Below are 6,085 nucleotides of genomic sequence, written 5' to 3' on the forward strand. Positions count from 1 at the left end.
CAGCTTGATCAATCGGGGTGCCCGGTGCGGGGGTGGGCAGCTGGCTGGGTGGCCCCTCCAGCCTCTCTCCCGCTTGTCCTCAGCCCTGACTCCATCTTAGCACTCGCATCTCCCCAGCCACGCCTGCTGGCTCATAAGCGGCCAGCCTGGATCCCAGAGCGCATTTCTGGGAACTGACCCCAGGGAGGGCTCAGTGGCTGTGCCCCATTGTTAGGCGACCAGTGCCACTGCCCACCGGGTGGCTGCTGGGATGCTCACAGCCCCGAGGGCAGCCCCACGGATGCCGTCCCACCTCTCGCCCTTGCATGGGCGGCTGGAAGGTTCCCTTAGGTCCGCAGGACTCCGCGGAGTACGTGGTCCACGCACCCTGGCCTCGCTCCTCCATGGCCGCCGTGTCAGGTGTGCAGCCGGGCATCAGATTGCGAGGCCCGTTTTCAGATGTCGGGTGTCGGGTGTCGGCTGCTTGGCCCCACGTGTGCACGCTCTTCGGGCCTGGTGAGGGCAGGGAGATTGGGGGCTCGCCTGGGTGTGAGCTGGGGCTCCCTACATCCAAACACTCCCTGGGGGCTGGTCCTGGTTGCGAAGGAGGGTGTGTGGTGGGGGGTTGCGGGAACTGTAGGCAGAGGTGACCAGGGGGTGCGCAGCATCAGGACTTCGGGGCCTTGGCTCTGGAGCTGGTTCCTGTCCAACAAGGAGGGGAGAATGGCACTGTTTCTGGGGAGAAGCAGGTTGAAAGCATGGACCCCAAATTCCGGATGCTGTTTGCAGTGTTGTTCCATGGTCCAGCCCAGCCGTGGCTTGTGGTCCTGTTTCCAAGGACCAGGGTAGACGTGTCCCCGTGGCCCCTGCTCTCCTAGGCCACGCTGTCCCATCGAGAACATGCACCCACTTGCACGTGGTGGGCTTGGCCTTGTTGCTTGTCATTTAGTCGCTCAGTCGTGTCTGACTCTTGTGTGACCCCAGGGACTGCAGCCCGCCAGGCTCCTCTGTCCATGGGATTCTCTGGGCAAGAATACTGGAGTGGGTTGCCATTTCCTTCTCTAGGGGATCTTCCCGACCCAGGGATCGAACCGCATTTCCTGCATTGTAGGCAGATTCTTTACCACTGAGCCACTGGGGACTTGGACTTGTTCAAAACCTACACTCGCTCAGGCCCCAGAGTGGCAGCCCTTCCTCTCCCTCCTGCCTGTGGAACACCCCACCATGGCTGTGCCCACTTGCCCCCTGCCATGTGGGCAGAGGTGGAGGTTGACAGGGGCCCTGTGTCTGGAGCATCGGGTATGGCCACCACCTGGGCAGGGGGTGTCTCTGTCTGGGCCCTCCCCCGCCAAGCCTGCTCTGACCTGCTCCCTGGGGGCCTTGCCCTGGAGGCAGCAGCAGTGGGGTTCTGTCCCCAGTTGTGCCAACGCTCGGGCCAGGCTCTGCGGACACAGACTTCCATCCCTCAGGTGGAGGAGTGGCCTCTCACCTGGGCCCAGGCTTGCTGGCTGCAGGCAATCAGATTGGGCTTTAGGGAATAAGAGCATCTTTTTGCTCAGCTTCTTGCTAGTGCAGGAGAAGTGCTGGGAACTCAGAGACTAGCCAGTGAGCACTTGCCCCGAGCTCTCTTTGCACCCCGGGCTGCTCTTGCTGAAGGGGTTTTGGGATCCTCCCTTGGGGATTTCAGCCCCCACCTGTGCTGGAGTGTCAGCTCCTCATGGACCGGGCTGCAGGACCTCAGCGGTCACATCCTCAGTGCCCAGCTGGACTTGGTGGATGCATCTGGGGAGCCCTGGCTGTATCCCACCCAGTCTTCTGGGTCAGAGGGGAGACTGGTTCTTGCCCAGAGTGAGGAAGATCTGCTTAACCCAGGGAGAGCAGCTTCGTAAGGTAGTGAGTATATCATCTTTGTTGGTAATCAAGGGTGGATGGGTGGGAGTATGGGAGGATGGATGACCAGGTTTAGGAAGGAGACTGCTGCCATGGGTGGGAATCTGGCCACAGCCTCGTGGGCTCTGGCTTGTGAGATTTTATGATTCTGGCACCTAAGTCTTGTCAGTGAAATAAAAATTGCCCAGGAACCTCCAGCCCTGTGCAAAGCGGAAAAGTCTGCCTTTTGGTGAAAATCAGCAGAGAGCAACATTATTCTTTTAACTATCTTCAGATGATATGGTTTTGGGGTTTGGGGGGAGGGGTAGAGGGCCTCCGTGGGTTCCCTTTCCCACTGCCCACCCCTCCCCCTCCCCCCACTGCCTCTATTTAGCTCCAGAATAGCTTTAATTAAAAATGCACTGGAGTGTCCACAGTCTAAATTAGTGTATTGCAGTTCGTATTTTCTTTCTCGTGTCAGCTCTAAAATTTCATCCGCGCAGCTGCTCCCCCTGCGATGATTCATCTGGAGCTGGGTCCGTGGTATGATTCTCCCCATGGATTCCGTGCCTGGCAGGGCCGGGCCGGGGGTGGCTGTCATTGACGCCACTCTGTGGTTCCCTCCGTTCACTTCCCTGCGGGGCTGATCTGCAGCGAAGGCTCCACGTGCGTCCAGAAGCCAGCTTCACAAAAGAGCAAGAAGCTGGTTGGGCAGGAGCGGGTGGCCCTCCGGGGGTGCAGAGGCAGTGGTCCAGGCTGGCAGCTGGGCTGGGACAGGCTCCAGGTGCCCGCGCCTCCTGGCCCCAGGGCCTGCTCGTTCTGTTCTGCCATGCCACACGGAGTTGCTGAACACTCACGTTGGAAGCGACCCCAGGATTTACGCCGGGATGGGGGAAACTGAGGCCTGTGTGGAGGAGGATTTCCCGGGATGGGTGATTGATTTGGTTTGCTGGGGCTGCCCGAGAAAAGAGCCGTACACTTGGTGGGGGTGGGAGGGTGGAGAAGGCGCTTAAGCAACTGAAATGTATTGAATGTATTGTCTCATAATTCTGGGGGGTGTGGGGTCAGCAGGGCCATGTATAAATCTCATTGAGACACAGTTCAACCTGCCGCCGTGGGGCTGTCGGCCTGATGGTAAGAGAAAAAGCGGGTTTGGGCCCCAGAGGAGTCTGGGTTCAGACGATGCCTGCTCCAGCTCTCACCCTCTGTGTGTGTGGCTTTAAGTGGGGTGTCTTATGCCCCGGGGCCTCGGTTTCTTCTCCCGTAACCCAGGGATGGCGGGGTGCCCACTGCAGCGCTGGCTGGAACCTGGGGTGCCCTGGGCAAGTGTCTGCCCTTCCCTCCTTTTCCTGGTCTTGGGAGCCTGGGATTTTTCAGGGTCTGGCAGACTACACCCATTCAGCTGGGCTTGATGCCTGATGAAACGGCTTGCTCTGTTTTGTACTTTGAGTTTTGAAGCATCCAGGCCTTGGGACTGAGAAACGGGCCTCTGCTGTCCGAGCCTGTGGCTGACGCCTCCTTCCTGTTACCTGCCTCCCCGGTGGCAGGGCTTGTTCTGTTTGGTGGTTCCCTTGCCCAAGCCCTCCGGAGGTGCAGGGCTCACAGTGTGTCTGCTTGCCAGCATCCTCCGTGACGTGCTGCTCTGTTGCCGGGCTCTGGACCATCCCCTCTCCCCTTGTTTGATGTCTGTGGTTGGTCGTCACTTCCCTGTCCCCTCTGTCATGGGTGACATGGTCTCCGGAGGGCTTAAACTGGTTCCTTAGCAGAATCTTAGACCCAGTCCAGCCTCTTTCTCAGCCAGGGAGAACACCCCCTCTTTCCATCATCCGATGGATGGTCCGTCTAGCGACGTGGGCAAGAGGAGAGACTAGGAATTCACCTCTGTACCTGAGGCTCAACCTGTGTCCATTGTGAGACAGTGGACAATAGCCTTCAGCCTGGCTAGAGGGTAACCCCAGGACTTTAGAGCCAGAGGGCCTGGTTCAAATCCCTCAAGGTGGGTGGGTGGCACTGGGCCAGTGGCTTAACCTCTCTGTGCTTCCATTTTCCCAAATATAAAATGAGGACACTAACGGTGGCTGCCCAGGACTAAAGGGCGAATCACGGAAGGCAGTGAGGGCCAGGCCTGGCTGGTGGTAAGGGTCGCAGGTCAGCAACTGTGACCTCGCCTGGGGGTCACTCAGCAGCTGAGTGTCTTCTGGACCCCATTTGACATGCAAGAGACCAGGAGGCAGGGGAGCTGCTCAGATCTGTCACCTGTGATGGGATTTGGATTTAGCAACGTCTGTGAGCGACTTCACTTTCACTTTTCACTTTCATGCATTGGAGAAGGAAATGGCAACCCACTCCAGTGTTCTTGCCTGGAGAGTCCCAGGGACGGGGGAGCCTGGTGGGAGGCCGTCTGTGGGGTTGCACAGAGTCGGACACGACTGAAGCGACTTAGCTGCAGCAGCAGCAGTGCCCTCCAGTGGCTTCCCAGGGGGCTCAGTGGTAAAGAATCCATCTGCAATGCAGGAGACACAGGAGATGCGGGTTCAATCCCTAGGTGGAGAAGATCCCCTGGAGGAGAAAATGGCAACCCACTCCAGTATTCTTGCCTGGAGAATCCCGTGGACAGAGGAGCCTGGCCGGCTACAGTCCACAGGGTTGCCAAGAGTCAGATTCGGCTGAGCACGTGCCCTCCAAAGCCCTCGTCTTCCCCCTGTGGAGGTCACATGGCCCGCCCCTCAGTCACCTTATTGTGCCAGGGGACACAGGAGCAGACAGTGGTCATTGTGGCTGAGACCTGGTCTTGTGGTACCTGTCGGTCACAGGCCCCACGGTCCTGGGCCGTACTCACATCCCAGGTTGAGAGCCGACGCTGCGTGGGGAGTACGGCAGTGCCAGCTGCGGATGAGAAATCCCAGCCATTCATTAGCCACACCTGGATGCCACGTGCCTCATCTGAGCACCGATCGAAGAAACCCTCTGGGCCCGGGTCACCCTGCAGCCCTTTGTTCAATGGCCTGCAGATGAGTTCTTATAAAATAAAAGGGGGAAAAAGGAAGGAAATCTGGCCGGCAGGACCTGTAGGTTCCCGTGAGGGACCTTCACCCTGGGGACACAGCAGAGGCAGATCCCTGGCCTCCCCCGGGGCTGGCTGGGGTCTTGGGGTGCCTCCCATGAGGGCAGCTGTGTCCTGGGTTCTGGTGTCAGCCTCGTGGAGTCCGGGGCTGGCCATTTGCTGGGTCACATCCTTGTGGAATCCGCAGTTTCTGAAAATGTGGGACTCTGATGAGGCACCTTGGGGACCCCACCTGGGCCCTGGGACCGCCTCCCACTCCAGCCCAGCCGAGCTCCTGGCGGCTTTGGAGCAGTGGGAGTCTCCGGGGTGGGGGAAGGGCAGAGCTGAGGGTGGTGGGAGGCGTTTGCGGGGTGACACGTGCTCTCTCCCCTTCCAGCTGCCCCGCCCCTACGGCCGCCCCCGTCGCTGGCTTCAGGTAGCCCTGCCCGGGGTGGGGGGAGGGCTGGTGTGCAGTGGCGTGTGGGGTGGGGGCGGCTTGCAGTGCTGTGTGATGGCCTTCCTGTCCCTTCCCCGGGGAGCTGACCACCACCTAGGGTCTGGCATTTAGATTCATCTTAGGCTTTGCCTCCTCTCTGAGCTGGTGTTAATTCCCAGCTTTACAAAACAACACCCAAGAGTTTCCAGGCAGCGGCCTGCTGTGACACTCCGCCCAGGCCCCCCTCACCCACCTCTCATCCGATCTGCCCAGGGTGTGAGGTCGTGGCGGGGGGCGGGGCACTGCAGGAGGACAGGTCGTGATCCACACTTTGCAGGAGAACCTGCAGTGCCTGGTGGGGCGAGGGGCTGGCTGGCCAAGACCTCAGGAGTTAGTGCTGGGTCCTGGCTGGCCCGGGTCCTCGAGCGAGGTCTCCAGGGGTGCCTGGTGGTCAGAAGAGCCCACCGGCGCCCAGCAATAGGCTCCCAGCCCCACCGAGCAGGACAGCCCTACCGCCCCTGGGAGGCAGGCATTACCGCCCTTGGTTACCATTCTGGAAAGCAGGGCTGTTGTCACCTGGGATCAGAGCCTTGTTCCTGTCATGAGACGCTGACACTGCCCTGCCCCGTGAGGGCCGGCAGCCCGAGGGATGGTTCCCTCTGAGGGGCCCTGCCCCTGGTCGCTGCGTGCAGATCGGCCCGGGGGCCCTGAATCTGAGTGGTCACCTGCGGGCAGGCTGCCTGGTGGGGAACCCGGGC

At 60.2% G+C, this 6,085-nt stretch overlaps 1 protein-coding gene across 1 annotated transcript in view; it reads left to right on the forward strand.

Moving 5' to 3' along the window:
* The window catches only part of CCDC85C (coiled-coil domain containing 85C), a 79,757-nt gene that overhangs the window by 60,183 nt on the left and 13,489 nt on the right, over positions 1-6,085 (forward strand). The window lies entirely within an intron of this gene.

The sequence above is a fragment of the Bison bison genome, unplaced genomic scaffold, assembly GCF_000754665.1.
Source record: "Bison bison bison isolate TAMUID 2011002044 unplaced genomic scaffold, Bison_UMD1.0 scf7180017864302, whole genome shotgun sequence".
In the NCBI taxonomy this organism is placed as follows: Eukaryota; Metazoa; Chordata; class Mammalia; order Artiodactyla; family Bovidae; genus Bison; species Bison bison.